The following is a 19,633-nucleotide window of genomic DNA, read 5'->3' on the forward strand; positions in this document are numbered from 1 at the left end:
TTATGTTCAAAGCAATGAAGTCCAAAGCTATTCAATCTTTCCATAAAGCTCAGGTCTTCCTCAGCATGCAAAATATTTGAATATTTTCTCTGTACCCTTTTAAACTTATTTACATATTTTCTTTAGCTATGAACCCAACAATGCATACAAAACGACAAACGAGGTCGCGCCAAAGTCTCATGCAAATTCAATGTACCATCCGATCTCCAAAAGCACTCTTTACGAACTTTTATAACTGTGACGCCACTTCCAATGAATTTTGGAGCTATATTCTCAGATCCCTTGATTCTACCACACTTATCTTACCTCACAGACAGACATGACGCTTCCCACGCAATTCATCACAGGGAAGCAGGGGAGAGGAACTCAAGCTCGGTGCCGTAGTCAGAAGTCTGTAACAGTGTCAGGTGTAGATATAATATTAAACATTCACAGTATTAATAATTATGAAGCACCACATCTTATTAATTGGCTTAGCATCAACTTCTTACTGATTGCAGACAGTCATATCGTCGACATTTTTAAAAATCCACAAGGTTTCTTCTTACAACACGGTACTCCTCACACTTGTGTAGGACTGTCAGTACCAGTAACAGTGGTATTAACTGTTCAGGCTAACAAAATGGCTTCCCTGGAATGTTATTTATTGCTGTAATGGGTTTCTGTGTCTGGTGTGTTTGGGTTATGACTACCGATAAGGGAGAAACTAACCAATGGAGAATTGTTATGCTATTTTGTACGTGTAAGCTGAGGGGAGTTCGCGGTCTTTTTCGGGAGGAGAGCCAGGAGGACGGGCGTGTGAGGAGCGGGCAACGTTTCCAGATCAACGGATACTGGACGTCGGCGGTTAGGACGGTTGCCGAAGGCTCGGAAAGTCGTTATGGGTGGAACCGGAGGCGTGAGCCCCAAGGTATTAAATATTATGTGCACAAATTGATAAACTTATTTATTTGGCGCCTTTAGCTTATCTGTTTATACTAACCCATCACTAAGAAACAACTACACACACAAAATGCTGGTGGAACACAGCAGGCCAGGCAGCATCCATAGGAAGAAGCACTGTCGACGTTTTGGGCCGAGACCCTTCGTCAGGACTAACCGAAATGAAAGATAGTAAGATATTTGAAAGTAGTGGGGGGAGGGGGAAATGCGAAATGATAGAAGACTGGGGGGGGGGGGGGTGGGATGAAGCTAAGAAACAACTATTAAGTTGCAATTATTTACTCGCTTTTGGGTATATTGTCTGGTTTTTGTGTTGTGAGCGTGTACGGGAGAGGGGGATATTACACCGTATTTACACCGAATTATTGCTCTATTGGCGGGGCGGCGGTGGTTCACCCTAGGCGAACGGGGGTGAACTGGGGGCACGGAGGCTACATTGTGGGGGTTTCTCGTCCGGGTTTGAATTTGTCACATGCAGGGTAATTCGCCCCGGTTTAAGCGAGGGAAGACGGAGTCGGATAAGATTGAACTCCGGTGTGAGATCGAGGACGTACCCGTTACTCATGCCTGCGTATCAAGTGGGCTGGACATGCGTACTTAGGACGAAGTATTAATTCGATGTTTGAGTACGGTTAGAGCTATCGGTAAGGTCGAAATCGTAGGCAGAAAGATTGGTAAAATGAGTGACTTAGGCTTTGTGTTAGCGCGGATTGGTGTTGACATCTCGGCGTTGGGACTACCACCGTCTATCGGTGATCTCAGTGACGCGGGGCAATGCGGCGAGCACATTGTCACAGAGGAAAGGTTTGACGGGTCTGTTGGGACACCACAGGAGTTGCCAGCAGCTGGGGGCGAAGATTTTCGAGAGCTGGTCCTATCGTTTTTGAAGGGTGAAGGAAAGGAGTGGTCAGATTGGGAAAATCTCATTGGTCCCCCTCTCCCACGGAAGGAGGAGGGTTCGGAGTTGGCGGAGTTGGCGTCTCCTTGGTGAGCAAGACGGCGGGTCCTCGTCAGACATTAAGAATTTTCTCAGGGAGGACTCCTACCCCGGAAGAGGAAGAAGATTATGAGACCTGGGTAGAGCATGTCTCTCGGCTGCTGGGCGGGTGGCAGTGTTCTGAGGAAGAGAAGCGGCAGGGATTGGTTGACAGTTTGCAAGGGGTGGCAAATGAGGTAGTAAAAGGTGTGAAGGGCAGAAACCCCTTGACTACCTGGGAGGAGTATTTAGAAGCATTGGAGGAGGCTTTTTTTATGATGGGTGGCATGGTGGAGCTTTTAGGGGGGCTTCGGAGCCTACGTCAAGAGAAAGGGAAAAAGTTTTCTAAGTATCTTTTCCGGGTAGAGCGGAGGATAAATTGTTTGAGGCGACAGGGCGTCATTTCGCATTCGGAGGTGAATCAGATCAGGATAGACCTGGTAGCTCCGGGCGCTCAGAGGCATGAAGTGATTGCTACGAATCTTCGGTAGTCACGTAGATCGCGCCCCCCATCCTTTGTTCAGATGCTCAGACAGGTGAGGGAGGAGAAGGACGCATTGGAGTCAGAAGTGGGCTCCGTCAGTACGGTGCAGTCCTCCGTGGTAGCCCCTTCTAGTGAAGTGACTGGGGCCAGCTCTCTTCGGAAGATAGTGAGGGGGCTCCCTCCGCGTGAGGGGACTGGCAGAAAGGCCCCTCCCTGAAGATTCGGTCTGCACAGAGGCCGGGAGGAGACCGAGGTCCCGCGAGTCGAGATGTGTGTTATAACTGTGGGGAGGAGGGGCACTTCAGGTGGGAATGTGACTGGCGGGAGCACATCATTGTGAGACTCCACGGCCGTCCCAGCAGGAAGGGGGGATCGGGAAACTTAGAGGAGACCCAGTGAGGGAACGGGCTGGAGTCGCTGGGAAAACACGTTCCCAGCAATGTACCACGGAACCTTCGTGACGAGAAGACACTATCCCCAAAGGATTGGTGGGACCCCGATCCAGCGTTTCAATCCGGATAGAGGGAATAGATGCAAAAGCCATACTCGACACGGGGTAGCAGGTCACGCTATTGCACCGGTCGTTCTACGACCAGTATTTGTCGCACTTACGCTTGACGCCCTTCTGTGCCCTGGAAATTTGGGGTATCCGCGCTGGTAATTACCCATAAGATGGTTATTTTGTCCTTGAGACTGGAGTTCCTCGAGACCGAGGTGGGAGTCTGAGGCTCAGGAGGCCTTGGTACTGGTTTGCCCGGACACAGTTGCAACTAGAGGTGTGTCAATTCTGGTGGGGACCAGCACCCCTATTGTGCGGAGACTCCTGGAAGGCGGGTGAGGACTTTTTGGAGACCCTGTCACTGCACCCCGTGTTTCAAGCTGCCTTTACGGAAGTATGTCGTCACACCGGGCCGGACTCGGCATTTGAAAGATGAACTGTATGGTGTACCCAGTCGAAGCCCAGGTTGGTACGGCCCGGCGAAGTAGCGGGAGTGATGGGGATTCTCAGTTACTCCGGAGTGCCTGAGGGTGAAGACTTTTTAGTGTACACTCTGGAGGATCTCGAGGGAGAATCGACATTCCCAGCTGGGGTGCTGGTGAATCCTAAGCTACAGAAGCTCTCTGTGCTGCAGGCAGGCCGGGTGGTGATGAACATCAGGAACACTATGAAACGGGAGGTCACTTTTAAGCGAGGGATGTCCCTGCTGCATTTGTTCCCGGTGACGGTGATGCATAGTGCCCCCGTGAGGCTCGCGGGGAGAGAACTATTGCAAAACAGGGATAAGTTGAACTCTGGGACGTTTAACTTTGGGGCCTCGCCTGTGGCGGAGAGTTTATGGTGGAGAAGATGTTGATACTGAAAGATGTTTTATTTTTCCCTAGATGAGTTTGACGTGGGTTGTTGCAAGGGCACTCGCCACATCATCCGGGTGTCTGAAGACACACCGTTTTGGGAAAAGTCGCGGCGACTGGCCTCTGCAGAAGTGGACAATGTGTGGCAGCATGTGAGTAAGCTGAAGGAAGCTGGGATAATTTGAGTTCCTCAGCCCTTAGGCGTTCCCGATAGTCGTAACCAGGAAGGAAAATGGGAGGATTCGTATGTGTGTGGACTACAAGACCCTGAATAGGCGCACCACCCCTGACCAGTATACGGTCCCCAGGGTCGAAGACGCACTCGCCTGTCTGTGTGGGGCGAAGTGGTTCAGTGTGTTGGTATTGAGGAGTGGATATTACCAGATCTCGATGAGTGAAGCGGATAAGGAGAAGACGGCCTTTATATGCCCTCCGGGATTTTACCATTTCGAAAGGATGCCCCAGGGCATATCGGGGGCCCCGGCCAACTTCTAGAGGGTCATGGGGAAGATCGTGGGGGATATGAACCTGCGTGAAGTGCTGGTAAATTTAGACGACCTCATAGTATTTGGATCCAGCTTGAAAGAACATGAATCGAGGCTAATGAATGTGCCCAACCGGCTGAAGGATGAAGGATTAAAACTTTCCCTGGACAAGCGCCAGTTTTGCCAAACGTCTGCGTGGCTACCCCTCTCTGGGACAAAAAAGAAAGGGAGAGGAGGACGGGAGGCTATGGAAGATTTGAACCCGGCAGAGCCCTTCGGACAGAGATGGGATGACCAATGTGAAGCGACTTTTCAGTCACTGAAGGAGATGCTGACTCAGGTCGTCGGTGCTGGCTTTTGCGGACCCCCGATTGCCCTTTGTGCTACACACCGATGCTAGTCGGGAGGGTTTAGGGTCCGTCTTGTATCAGGATCAGGGCGTCAGGCTGAGGCCGTTAGCATTTGTCAGCCGGAGTTTCTCACCCTCCGGGAGGAACTACCCCACCCACAAGTTGGAATTTCTAGCGTTGAAATGGGCGGTGGATAAGCTGAGTGACCATCTCTACGGGGCCAGGTTTGAGGTGCCGACGGACAACAACCCGCTTACGTACATCCTGACATCGGCGAAACTGGACGCCACCGGTCGTCTTTGGATGGCCGCCCTGTCTGCGTATGATTTTAGCCTGAAGTACCGGCCGGGGAGCCGGAATGTCGATGCGGATGCTCCGTTCCGACGGAGGCATGAGGACCTGGAGAGGGACGAGGGGTGGGAGAACGTTCCTGCATCCGGGGTGAAGGCCATGTGTCTGTTTGCTATCACCGCGCAGGCCGAGGAAAACGAGAGGCCAGATCGTGCAGTGGACCCACTTCGGGCAGCTGATGACGCCCTAACCCTAGTTTACTATGACTTGACTGCTCTGAACACCCTGCAGCTGCCAGAGTTGAGTCCTGGGGAAATTGAAGCTGCTCAGCGAGATGACCCTGGCATTGGCACTATTTGGGATGCAGTGTAGAAGGCGGATGTGGTCCGAGTGGAGAAGACGCAATGCAGCTCATTGTCTCTGTAACTGAGAGAATGGCCTCGGTTGTGGTTGAAGAACCAAATGTTACACCGGGTAACGTCATCCCCGGACCGACCTCGGCGTTTGCAGCTGGTCCTGCCCGAGAAGTATCGGAGGGTTGTGATGAAGTCACTGCATGATGACTCTGGGCACTTGGGGGTGGAGAAGACCTGTGAACTGCTCAAGGGCCGGTTTTATTGGCCCCGAATGAGGTTGAAGGTCGACGAGTATTGCAAGTCCTTCATACGTTACACACGCCGGAAGACGCTGCCTGTGGCTGCTCCGTTGCCGCACTTGCAGAGTGCGGGGCCTTTGGATCTGATGTGTATGAATTTCCTGGACAGAGAACCCGATACCAGCAACACGGCGAATGTCCTAGTCATCACGGACCATTACACCAGGTATGCTCAAGCGTTCCCCACCAAAGATCAGAGGGCGACTCCAGTGGTAAGAGTGCTATGGGAGAAGTATTTTGTGCATTAGGGCCTTCCCCGGCGGATACATAGTGACCAGGGCTGTACTTCGAGAGTAAACCCATCTGTGAGTTACTGGATATGCTGGGAATTGAGAAATCGAGGACCACCCCTATCATCCGCAGGGCGACCCCGAGGCGCAGAGTTTAATCGGACCCTGCTAGACATTCTCGGGACGCTGAAGTTCAGCAAAAATAGTCGATGGAGTCAGCATATTGGACATCTCGTTCACTGCTACAATTGTACACGCAATGACGCTACTGGCTATTCACCCTATTATCTGATGTTCGGGCGCGAGGCAAGGTTGCCCATTGACCTCTGTTTCGGGACGGCCGCGGGTGAGGTATCGCCGAAACCTTACTTGAAGTATGTGGCTGACATGATGGAGCTGCAAAGGGCTTATGAGTTGACTAGGGAGGTGGCCGCCATGCAGAATCGGGGAAATAAGAAGTGGTATGACCAGAAAGTGAAGTCTCCAACCTCCTACCAGGAGATTGATTCCTCATAAGGAATCTGAGATTACCTGGGAAGTACAACTATGTGGTGGAGAGTCAGTTGCCTAATTTACCGGTCTTCCGAGTGCGGCCTGAGGATGGGAAGGGCTCATCAAGATTCTCCATCGGAATCATCTGTTGCCTCTGGGGTGAGACGTACAAGTAGAGCGGGAGCACCAGGTGCCAGCTGCACCTCATGCCAGGACTTTGCGTCCACGCAGACTGGAGGAGGAGCCCACACCGGGAGAAACGGCCCAGGCCAAGCCTCTGTGATGGATACTGACTCGGATCTGTGATGGATACTGACTCGGATGATTGGTACATGCTGCCGTTTGTTGATGCCTCCGTGGTGGAGGAGGAGACTCCTGGCACTTCTTCCACAGGGTTAGACGGGGTAGGGGGTGCTAGTGATGGGCTGTAAGGAGTGCCACAGGGCACTGGCGGGGAGGGTGTGGGGCCTGAGCAACAGATGGAGGGTTCCGAGGTGCAGAGGTGTTTGGGTGACCGCTCGCCAGAGGGTTCGACTCATAGTTTCCCTGAGCCTTCTGTAGTGTCGAAGTGGAGGAGTTAGAAGAGGGGGTGCGTAGGTCTCAGAGAAGTAGGCGCCCTCCCGATAGGCTGGCCTATGTTGCTCCCGGGGAGCAGCGTGTGATCTCCACTGCTTTGGGGAGTTATGCCACTACTTCCTGCACTTAGGTTGGGCTTTGTGTTTTTCTTGAAGGTTTGGCAAATTATCTGAGCGTCATGAGGACATGACTAAATTCGGTAGGGGGAGGATGTAGGGTTCTCAGTACCAGTAACAGTGCTGTTAACTGTTCAGGCTAACAAAAAGGCGTCTCTGTAACACTAAAATGGGATTCTGTGTCTCGTATGTTTGGGTTATGACTACCGATAAGGGGGAAAATAACCAATGGAGAATTGTTATGCTATCTTGTCTGTGTAAGCTGAGCGGGAGTTCGCGGTCTTTTTCAGGAGGAGAGCGAGGAGGACGGATGTGTATGGAGCGGGCAGCGGTTCCAGAGCGACGGATACCGGACGTCGGCGGTTCGGATTGTAGCCAAAGTCTCGGAAGGTCGTTGTGGAAGGAACAGGAGGCGTGAGCACCAACGTATTAAAATATGTGCACAAACTGACAAACTGGTTATCACTTTGGCGCCTTTAGTTTATCTGTTTCTACTAACCCATCACTGAGAAATCACTCAACAACACACACAAAATGCTGGTGGAACACAGCAGGCTAGGCAGCATCTAAAAGGAGAAGCACTGTCGAACACAGCAGGCTAGGCAGCATCTATAAGGAGAAGCACTGTCGACGTTTCGACAGTGCTTCTCCTTATAGATGCTGCCTGGCCTGCTGTGTTCCACCAGCATTTTGTGTGTGCTGTTCTTTGAATTTCCATCATCTGCAGATTTCCTCGTGTTCGCACTAGGAAATCACTGTAAAGTTGCAATTATTTACTTGCTTTTGGGTATTGTCTGGTATTTGTACTGTGAGCGTTACTAGGGGACATTACACCATACTTACACGGAATAATTGCACTACTGGCGGGACGACGGCAGTTCACCCTAGGCGAACGGGTGTCAACTGGGGGCACGGAGGCTACAAGTATAAGCAGCGCAGGACACTGTTCGTACCTGGAATGCTCTTCACTAACTTATCTGGCATTCTGGCTCCCAAGCCCCTGTAAATTCAGGGGTTTAACCCTCATCGTGCATCACTAGCTAACCTTCCAGCAGGATATTAGTCCACTTCCAATTCCCATGCAAAATGTCTTTTTCCATAGATGTCAGCTTCTTTGGGAGAGTGACCAATGATCGAAAAATCATATGTCCTCCCTGCTACACCAAACCCTCAAACACGTGTTAAACTGTCTCATCTCCTTATATCTGACCCCATTAGGACAGCGCATGGGTCATACTCTGGAGGTCACATGCCCGGAGTTTCTGCCATTTAATTCAGCACCTTACTCTCTGAACTCCCATTGCAGAACTTTGCTACGCTTCCTATAGATGATATTGGTACCCACATGGACCACAATCGCTGCTTGTTCACGACCCAACTTAAGAATCCTCAGGACTTGTTCCATGATGACTAGGACCCTGGCACCCGGGAGGCAACATACCATCCGCGAATTTCGCTTTGTCCACAGAACCTTCTTTCTATCTCCCGAACTAACAAATCCTCAAAAGAAATTCTCCCCTCTTCTCTCCCTTCCCTTCTGAGTCATAGAACCAGAGACCGGACCACTGGGACTTTTGCTTACTCGGTCATCAACCCACATAAATCATCCGAATTGCTGTTGTGAGGATGGCTATAGGAGTGCTCTGAACTGACTTTTAAACTCCTTTCTCCTTCCCGACTGTCACATCATTTCCTAACGTCTGCACACTTCGTGCAATTACCACTGTATCCGTCCTATCCATCATACCTGCACCGACCTGAATGGCACTGGGTTCATCCAGCTCCATTTCCACCACCTGAGCGCGGATTGTTAGAAGCTGCAACTTTGTGCACTTCTCGCAAGTGTCGTTTCCAGGAACTCTGGGAGTCTCCCTGACCTTCACCACATCCCACAGGAGGAGTATTCCACTCTGGCGATGGCGGCTGCGACGACGACGTCCTGCTTCTCGCTGTCTTACTTTAATTTGTTCGGTCCCTTTAACAGTCGATTAGCGAAACTGAGCGAATTAGGTTCTCGTAAACGTCTCACCTCTCCGACCTGACGTTCATAAGCTTTTCTCGACAGCTTTCTCTCTGTCTCCTCTCTATCAGATTGAACACGTCTGAACAACATCCTAACTGTTTGATCACTCAACTTACACTCACCTTTGAATTTTTCAGCAATTAAGCCAAATTACTGACTTTGTTTTTAACAGGTGATGGAGAGGGAATAGCAAGCGAGGTTTGGAACACCGAACCCACCCGACTGCAGTGACGGTGTTCGTTTTCCAATGGACCTGGTGTGCGTTAGGGTCATCACTGGTTATCTGAACGAGTCAGAAGTGTGAATGTTTAGAGGACTCACGGAGAAGGGAAAGTCATTCTATTTCTGCCCTGTGGGAACAGTTCTAAATCCATGAAGTCGTTGAAGCGCCTCTGACCGACAGACAAAGCGTCAAAACAGTTTGATAAACCTTTCGTTCCTCGTGGCGCACATGCCATTACTTCATTCTATAGACTTTAATATTCATCAACATGGGGGTTGGTCCAAATGGAGAACTGAATATAGAACGTTTTGGATGAAACAGCAAGGAAGAGGTAATATTTTCTTGTTATACCTTGCACTCAAACTTGGAAGCATTTGTTTCAATGTGAATGAAAGTTCGTGTCCCCCGGTGACAGGAGCTTCCACTATTATCCATGTCCCCAAGGACGTCCCGTGATCCTCACTCTCTGAACTGTCTGTGCATATAGAAAATATCAGCTTCTTCAGTTGATGTCAAAATAATGATCCATACCCTTCACTGCAAATTCTCGCTGAAAGTAAAGCAAAGTAAGCAACCAAAGTCATGTTAATGGGGTGATATGATATATCACACAGTAGTCCGCCGGATTTAGAAGAGCATAATTATCGAAAGATCGCGGACTGTCTCAAGAAACATGTTTTTTTCTTAGATCAGATAGTTTTATTTTTTACTTTCGGTGTTGCGATACAATGAGATGGTGTTTGCCAAATCTGTTTTGGATTGTTTACTATATATATATAGCTCACAGTGCAATAACAGATCTGCGATTATGGAAGGTTACAGGACACGTGACAGAAGTGTGTGCCGGTGATCACGCTGTATCTGGTGTTCATAATTCCATTGATATCAGGATTATGATGGCGGTAAGGACGTACCTTCTTTAGTCTTCGGTTTGAAATTCTCAGTTGAAGCAAAGACGGCTTTGTTGGTTTCAGAAATCATCTAGCAAATGTGGGTTGGGCAAGGTTGTTTCTTAGCAAAGGCTTCTTTGGGAAGAAGCAGGCCTTCAAAAGCGAAATTTTGAGATGATTGTCATGTTTCTCTCGGAATAAAAGAAAAGACCTTGACTTTCGAGACAGATTACAGCCCTGGGAAGTAAGAAGAAGAATGTGCATGGCAGATATGGGCAGCCAGGAACAACTGATGTACAACTTGAAACGCATAGCAAATGCAAGAGGATACTCAACGATGAAAAGCGGAGAGCAAAATCAGAACATGAAAGTGCACTATCAGTGTAGGTGAAGGGGAGTCCCAAGAGCTTCCACAGATATAATTAATGCAAAAATTTAGCAAGGGACACAATTAGACCTCTTGAGGATCACCGTCTTCATCTAGGCACTTAGCCGAAAGAGAAAGAGAGGATAAATGGATGTTTCGGATCTGCATTTACTCGGAAAGTAACACACAGTTTGTAAAAGAGAGACAAGGCATCAATGGGGTGATGGACATGCAGAAATTACAGAAGAGCCGGTACTTGTTTTCCTACCAGTAAAACAAATCAGATATATCACCGGATCTTGACAGGTTTTCCCTCGGGCCTTCTGGGAGAAGAGTGCAGAAACTGTACGGTCGATGCAGAGGTTCATAAAACGACTTTAGAAAAGGTCGTGGTTTCGGGGGTTGGATGATAGTTAATGTAATGTTTTCTCTATTTACACTGGATGAGAGGGCTAATGTCATTGGCAATAGCACGAATAGCAGTTCAGCATGGACATGATGGACCGAAGGGCGTGTTTCTGTCGCGTCTGTTTTAAATCCGCAATTCCAGGGCAACAACAGTCGCACTACCACAATCTCATGTTCAGCGCTTAAATTTAAACATCAATGTGATGGGCGAGTATATGAGTGATAAATCTGTAAATGCAGTAGGGATTCCTACACCAGTTTGGACACTGATCGCAGCGCTCACAGTAGAGTGACCAGGCCGCCATCTGCAGACGATGTTGTTTTACTCTTTGGCATGACGTTCCACGCATCAAGCCTTCCAGGTGGTATCTGTACTAGGAGAAATTTGTTCCCCGTCAGTTCCATCTGTTGTTGCAATCGACAACTAAGGCAGCAAACAGTCCCCTCCAGTTTTTATTAATAGTTGTGCGGACAAACTATTACTCTGAACAGTATTTTTTTTTTTTACTCGTGCTGAAAACTGCACTGCATTTCAATAAAACCTTATATAAACGAAAATTCATGCTACCCGACAGAGAAAGGATGTGAGCAGGAACAGTTCAGTTACTGCGCAGGCGTACACCCATATAGCTCAGAATGAACAGATCTGTGATTTTTTGGCCTTCCGCTATATCCAGTTGCCTTCTCAGCCAGTTGGACAAATTGTTCCGGATGAATAATTCTCAGTATACATGTGAAGTATGTATTATCCTGTGAGAGAAAGAAGCATGATCGTGTTAGTTTGCAATCCGGCCCCTGTACTGTAAAGTGCTGCGATTAGTGGGTTGAACCCTAAGGTATGACACGTTAGTTCTTGGCATTGACTCTCATTCGTCCGCCCACCACCATGCACGAGCAATGTGCCTTTGCTGACCACTGCTCGGCATTGCGTAACTTTACTTCATATGGTCCAATATAACAAAGACATTGCATTTCCACTTTACGCTGTCTCATGTGAGATCGATCGGTGACTTCATGCCTCGATATAAAATTCCACACCATAGACGGTTGTCTAAATGGTGATAGATCTGACAGACGGTGAGACGTAAACATTCTTCCTGAACTATCCCGGAGTTACGCCACCAGCTCCCATTATACTGAAGCAGAACAAACCCCGCTTAGCGACTCAATGGTACTGATAGCATCTAACGGTCATTGAAAACCACCTGCATCAGTCTTGCTCTGAAATTTCTTACACCATTACACCCAGCTCCAGGTACAACGTGGTGGTTCTTAATAATTTCTGGGCATCGCTCTGGAGCATCACCCGTCGATCTCGAGTTATTGAATTGACTCCCACTTCGCGCTGAGAATACTGCGATATTGCATCAAGTGATGGTGCTAGAAACTCGCTGGTATGCTGGCAAAGGTATCCATTGAAATTCAAAGCCCGCACTGTGGGAACATGTTGAAACAGGCTTACGTTTTTGATTAGTGACAGCATCTGAAGTTAAGGGGAAAAGGCAGGAGAATGAAGTTCAGAGGGATAATAAATCAGCCATGATGGAATGATGAATCAAACACAGTTGACCGAATGACCTTTCTGCAGAGTCTTAGCTTTCTGAACCTTGTCTCTGCTTCTGTTTCTTCCACGAACATCAGACTCTAAATTGGCCTTAATCTACTTACCAACATCTATCTGTAAAAGAGCGTTCTCCGTTATAAGTGAACCTCCTGTGTTCAGGTTTCTGCTAACATGATCACGAGAGCGCTCACAGACAATGGTGTCAGATTCAGTCCTGCCTCTCAACGTCAATTTCCTCACGTCCCTACACATGGAGTCCTCCAAGCGTTCTCATTCACCGTTACAACAACCTTCCCAAATTCTTGCTGAGACGCGTCTAACTAGTCTTCGATCTGTCATTTTAGCTCAGCTTCTCTACCAGAAGCTGCCTAACCTCAGAAAACTGTAACACGCTTGTTTTCATTTACGATTCCCAGAATATGTGTGTGTGTGGAAATAAGCCTGTTAGCAAATTAGCCATTGTCTGTTCACAAACACAAGCATTTGATGCCGACCAGGCTGGGCTTCCAAGGTCAGCTCGCATTGGGTAATAAAATTCCTGCAACCATCGGAATCACCAGAATATCTGCCTGATCGTGGGAGTCGGCTCTGGTCCGGTCTCGGGAGCGGAAGCATTCGTAGCAGAGATGGTCGGAGCAGCAGAAGATGAGGACCTGCGAGATGCTGGGAGTGGGACTGAGGCGGTCTGAAGCTGCTGAATTCAGTAGTAAAGAACGTTAATTGCTGTCAGCTGATGTTGGGTGTTCGTGGACGGCGGCCGTGAGAGCGGAAGTCGCAGGCACCTGAGTCCGATTGTCTGAGGTGAGTTGTTGAACAGTTGGGGGTAGGTTGCCTGCCTCACTACCACCTTAACTTCACTGAGAACAGATTCCATTGGCTGTAGCTTGTGTCCTATCTGAACAATGAATCTCACGGCCAAAGGCAGCTGCTCTCTCTCTGCTGGGGTCATCTGTGTGTGTTCGAGACTTGCTGGTACCATGTTTGGATATGGCCCACGTGCAGAGTCAGAGACACTGAAGCGGGTCGATAGTTCGCGGAATTTATGCGAACAGTGTTATAGGGAAAAGAAAACACTAAGCGCTAGGCCAAACTGAGACATTAACTAAAAATGCTCAAATGGAAAACGAAGCTTGCACTGCGGCTGAACGGAAAAACTGAGCATTAAATGAATGCCGCTCGTCTTCAGAGTGAGTTGACTCCAAAGTCCAATTTCTCAGGGAAGGCCAAAAGCAAACAGGCACTGAAGAGTTGCTGTGCTCTTGTCCATGTCTCGACATAACTACGGCAAGTATGGAGTTAAATGCAGTCATGAATAAATAATAATTAGTTGACACGTAAAAAATTCACAAACTCAATTGCTGTATATACTGCGTTGCTGAATCCGTGGTTGTGACAGCACCACCCCACACCCCCCCCCACCCCGACACCAGGCGCAACCCCTGAGGCGCTACAGACCTGTGTCCGCAGGACGTCCCGGATCAGCGACTTGTCCAAGATGTCCTTCGCCGGGATCCAAGTACGTTCTTCAGGGTCAGACCCTTCCCAGTCCAGAAAGTACTGTACCTTACCACGTACCCAGCGAGATGCTAGGAGTCGCCGCATAATATGGACAAGGGAACACAGGGAGGATTGAGAGGTGTGGTGACTGGGGCCAGGGGAGAGGTACTAATCGGCTTGAGCTGGGATATATGGAATACCGAGTGAATCTACAGTGATGCTGGTAGACGCAATCTATAGGACACCTTGTTGACAGCCTTTTCCACTACAACCAGCTCCATGTAGCGCGGTGCCAATTTCCGGTTCTCACCTTTCAGTTTGAGACCGCTAGATGGCAAATACACCTCCTATCCTGCCTTGAATTGCCCTACCTATCGACAAAGCCGATCAGCCTGCTGGGAATGTCGTTTCAGGGCATGCAGCAAAGAAGTCCTGGCTCGTCTCCAGGTGCACTGATCAGCTGTTCGGCAGAAACATCTCCGATGACGATCTCCTGATCAGGGAAGGGCAGGGGCTGGAATCCTTTCTGGCATTCAAAGGGAGACATACCGGTAGAGGACAGCAGGAGGTTTTTGTGGGCAATCTCTGCGCAAACTAATTTGGAGCTCCAGGACGTGGAGCTGGAAGAAGCAAGACCGCTTAGGGTTTACTCCAACTTCTGGTTCACTCTCAGTCTGGTCATTAGATTGGTGGGGGTGGGGGGGGGGGGGGTAGGGGGCGGAAGCCAGAATAGCGGCTGTCTGTGGTTCTTACAAGAGCGCAATAAAGCTTTTCAAAAGCGGCGGGAAGTGAACTGTGATCCACGATCAGACACAATGTTCTATTGAAAGGTGGGACCAGGGGTTGTGGGGCACCGGCAATGGACATAACAGACCCGCTGTACGCTGGCGTGATATCTTGTTCCGAGCGCAGGTGGTTCAGGCAGATACAAATACGTGGACATCCTGGGACATAGATGGCCTCCAAAATTGTCTCTTTATAAATTTCTGAGTCCGTTGAATTCCGGTATGTCCAGCCAGACGGGAGGAATGGCCCAATTCCAACACTTTGGAAAGCACCGCAACAGGGACAACCAGCTTGATGAGAGCTCCCCATCCAGGCTTGGATCAGATTGTTAGGCTGCCCTCACCTCTGTGTCTATTCCCCAGATCACCAGAGCAGCGATACGCGAGCGAGGAAGAATGGTCTCTGGATCGGTATTATCCTCGGATCCGTCGAACTGCGGGAGAGAGCATCGGCCTTCGTATTCTTGCTGCAGTGACGATAAGTGAGTATGAAATTGAACTGTTTGAAGAAGAGAGCCCATCAGCCTGAGTTTTTTAACATCCTGAATAAAGGAGAGGTTCTTGTCATCTGTCCAGATGGATGCTCTGCCCCCTCCAGCCACAAGCTTCAGGTTCGCGACATTGTAATTACTCTCGGCCAGAGTCAAGCGACGGGAAGGAAAGGCACAAGAGTGCAGCCGACTATCCGCAGACAAGCGCTGAGAGAGGACAGATCCAATGCCTACATCGGATGCATCCACCTCGGCAATGAATGGCTGAGATGGGTCTGGGTGTGGCAACCGCGGGACAGTGGTGAAATGTCACCTTAGGTCTGAAAATGTTTGGTCGGCATCGTCCGTCCAATTGCATCCTGGAAGTCTTATTGGTGAGTTCATTAATTGGAGCCGCGATGGAGCCGAAATTCCAATTAAGCGGCGATAAAAGTTCGCTAACAACATGAAGCGCCTTACCTGTTTAACTCTAGAAGTTTCGGGCCACTCTGTAACAGCTGCACTTTACAATGGTCCATTTGAACATTGGATAGGGTAAGTATATAGCCCAACAACGACATCTGGTCTCTATAGAATTCGCATTTTTCAGGCTTGGCGTACAGGTAATTTTCAAGAAGGCATCTGAGTATTCTCCGGACATACTGGACCTGCTTATGATGAGAGCGGGAAAAGGTAAAGCTGTTATCTCAATATAAAAACACAAATTGGTTCAACATGTCCCTGAGCACATCGTTAGCCAATGTCTGGAATACAGCGGGGCCGTTGGCCAGACCAATAGGTATTCATTGCGGGCTTGTCGGCACAGGGTTATCTGCCTTATTGCTTCCGTAACTTCACAGGGAATAGATTCCATTACCTGTAGCTTGTCTCCTATCTGGCCATTGAATCTCACGGCCAACGGCAGCTGGTCTCTCTCTGCTGGGCCCATCTTTGTTGTTCAAAACTTGCTGTTACCAGGGTCGGATATGGCCATTGTGCGCAATGAGAGACACTGAAAGGCATGGACAGAGTGCATGTGGCAATGTTGTTTCCCATGGTGGGGGAGTCTAGTACGAAAGGCAATGACTTGAGGATTGCTGGGCGCCCATTCAGAACAGAGATGCGATTTTTTTTTTAGCCAGAGGGTGGTGTATCTATGGAATTTGTTACCACGGGCAGCAGTGAAGGCCAAGTCATTGGGTGTATTTAAGGCAGAGATTGATATGTATCTGAGTAGTCAGGGCATCAAAGGATATGGTGAGAAGTCGGGGGAATGGGACTAAAGGGGAGATTGGATCAGCTCATGATGAAATGAAGGAACAAACTCGATGGGTCCTTTGTCTTATGGTCTTATGGTCTGAAGCAGGTCGACAGTTCACAGACTTTAATACGAACATTGTTAAAGGGAAAATAAATCAATAAACGCTTGGCCAAACAGGGCCGTTAACTGAAACTCTCAAATGGGAAACAGAGCTTACACTGCTGCTGAAAAGAAAATCTAAATATTAAACGACTTCAGATTCAGTTGACTCGAAAGTACAATTTCTCAGTGAAGGCCGAAAGCAAACAGGCAGCGAAGTTTTGGTGTGCACCGTCCAAGTCTTAGGAAACACTACGAAGACAAGATTGAAGTTAAATAACATCAGGATAAAATAATAATTAGCTGACATGTGCAAATTTACAAGCACAATTGGTTTATCTACTCCGTTGCCAAATACGTAGTTAAAACAACACTTGTATAGGTACATCGATGGTTATGGCTCTGGTTCAGGTCTGCACAGATCGAAAGAGAAGAGACAATTCATATAGGAAGTGATTGATAACTCTACATCTTATACTTAAAATGATATCTGGTAACTTCGCCATCCCTGACTTGCGACTCACAAGGCTATATTATCCTGGAGCATGAATTTTGCTTCTTGTATAATAGAATAGTATTTATCATCGCATGTCAGGATCCTGATTGTGGTTAGAGAGACCATAAAATATTGGGTAATTCCACGGTGGTCTCATCGCCTGCCTCTCTGAATAATTTGCAGTATATCCCGCCAGGCTCTGGGGAATTATCCACCTCACCTTGGCTCTTCAAAGGACCAAACATTACTGGGTTCTGTACTTATACATACATATTTAATTTAACTGTGGACAAGTAAAGGATCAGAATAGTTTTGTCACACACTCTTACAGGATGGTAAAACACTTCAGAACATGTGCCCATGTGACTGAAATGTACAATCAAGCTTATTCCTTTCCCAGGGTCAAAGGAAGGCAGCAGGGACTACTTTAGTGACAACAGATCTGCATTGAAGGAGTAGGCTGAAGGCCTCGTGTTGATGCAGTAAGGGAAGGGTCTGGTGAGAAATGTCGACTCTGCTCCTCTCAACAGATGGTGTCTGATCGTGAAATGCTTCCGTCAGTTCTGGTAGGGAATCTATACAAGAACGTTGCGTGCTGGAAGACTGCGGTGGGGAAGATTATGGGGTCTTGTAATAATCGCGATTTTTCTGTGGTAACGTACGGAGTGTAAATATAGAGGGACCTTGGGGTTCCATTTCATTACATGCTGAAACTGGATGCACATGATGATAGGTTGGCAAATGCGACGTGGGACATGCTTGTCTTTAGTAGTCGATGCATTAAGTTCCAGTGTAAGGTAGTAAACATGGAACCATAGAAAACCTATAGCACAGTACAAGCTCTTCGGCCCGCAAAGCTGTGCCGAACACGTCCTTATCTTAGAACTACCTCGGCTTACCCATAACCCTCAATGTTTATAAGCTCCATGTAGCCATCCAGCAGTCTCTCAAAACCCTATGTAGGGAAACCCTATCGTTTCCGCCTCCACCACTGCCGCCGGCAGCATATTACATGATCTCACCACTCTCTGCGTAAAAAAAGAATCTTCCTCCTGACATCTCCTCTATACCTACTTCCAAGTACCTTAAAGCTATGCCCTCTCCTGGTAGTCATTTCAGCCCTGGGGAGAAACCCTTCGATTACCCACCTGATAAATGTCTGTCATTATTTTATACACCTCGAACAGGTTACCTCTCATTCTCCGTCGCTCCAAGGAGAAAAGGCCGAGTTCACTCAACCTATTTTCAGAAGGCATGCTCCCCAATTCAGGCGACAGCCTTGTAGATCTTCTCTGCAATCTTTCTATGGTTTCTCCGTCCTTCATGTAGTGAGACGATCAGTACTCCAGGTTGGGACAGACCAGGATCCTCTCAAGCCGCAACATTACCTCTCGGCTCTTAAAATCAATCCTGCTGTTGATGAACCTCAAAGCACCGTATACCTTCTTAACCACAGAGTCAACGTGCCTGGCAGCTTTGAATGTCCTATGGACTCAAGATCCCTCTGATCCTCCACACTGCCAAGCGTCTTATCGTTAATACTATATTCTGCCATCATATTGGTCCTAACAAAATGAACCACCTCACACCTATCTGGATTGAACTCAATCTGCCACTTCTCAGCTCAGTTTGGCATCCTATCAATGTGCCGCTGTTACCTCCGACATCCCACCACACTGTCCACAGCACCCCAAATATTTGTGTAATCAGCAAATTTACTAACGCATCCCTCCACTTCCTCATGCAGGCCATTTATATAAATGACAAAGAGTAGGTGTCCCAGAGCAGATCCATGAGTCACACCACTGGTCACAGTTGTTCATTCAGAATATGAGACGTCTGCAGCCACTCTGTGCCTTCTGTGGGCAAGACAGTTCTGGATCCACAAAGCAAAGTCCCCTTGGATCCACGCCTCCTTACTTTCTCAATAAGCATTGAATGGGACACCTTATCAAATGCCTTGCTGAAATCCATATACACTACATCTAAGGCCCCGGTGTCATCGATGTGTTTAGTCACGTCTTCAAAAAATTCAGCCAAGCTTGTAAGGCAGGACCTGCCTTTGACTATTTTTAATCATAGTATGTCTCACGAAATATTCATAAATCATGCCTCTGAGGATTTTCTCCATTAACTTACCAACCACTGAAGCAAAACTCACTGTTGTATGATTTCATGGGCTATCCCTACTCCCTTTCTCGAATAAGGCAACAACATCCTAAGCCCTCTAATCCTCCGGAACATCTCCCGTCCTCATTGATTATTTAAAGATCATCGCCAGAGCCTCAGCAGTCTCCTCCGTCACTTCCTACAGTCGCACTTGATTTGCCCTACCCTCTCACGGCTTCTCCTCTTGTTCTTCATACACTTGTAGAATGCCGTGGTGTTTTCCTTAATCCTGTTCGCCAAAGCCTTCTCATGGTTCCTTCTGGCTCTCCTAATGTCTTTCTTAAGCTCCTTCTTGCTTGCCTTATAATCTTCTAGATCTCTATCATTACATTGTTTTTGCAACCTTTCCTAAGCGTTTCTTTTCATAGTGACTGCATTTACAACAGTATTTGTACACTACTCTTCATATACCCTACCATCCTTTCCCTGTC

The sequence above is a fragment of the Hemitrygon akajei genome, chromosome 1, assembly GCF_048418815.1.
Source record: "Hemitrygon akajei chromosome 1, sHemAka1.3, whole genome shotgun sequence".
NCBI lineage: Eukaryota > Metazoa > Chordata > Chondrichthyes > Myliobatiformes > Dasyatidae > Hemitrygon > Hemitrygon akajei.